Genomic DNA, 319 nt, shown 5'->3' on the forward strand with positions numbered 1-319 from the left:
GAAGCACCCTTACAGTTATTGTTGTTGTGGTCACTGTAGTAAGAGTAATTGTTGATAATAAATTCATTGTATTCTGGACACAGTACGAAATCAAAAGAGACTTATTTTCCTGACATCCAAAGTTTGTGTTTATTGGTCTCATTTGTTTACATGTGCCTGTTTACATTTTCCCTCTCATCGGTTTTTGCGCTGGGTCTGGACTTTCATCAATGCTGTTTCATATCGATGCCGATTTGACTTTGAGAACAGAGCCGTGTCCTTCTGAAATGTGCTAGAATGTGTAAACGAATCAAACCTCAGTAAATATATAACCAGTAGT

This window comes from Brachyhypopomus gauderio, chromosome 1 (assembly GCF_052324685.1).
Source record: "Brachyhypopomus gauderio isolate BG-103 chromosome 1, BGAUD_0.2, whole genome shotgun sequence".
NCBI lineage: Eukaryota > Metazoa > Chordata > Actinopteri > Gymnotiformes > Hypopomidae > Brachyhypopomus > Brachyhypopomus gauderio.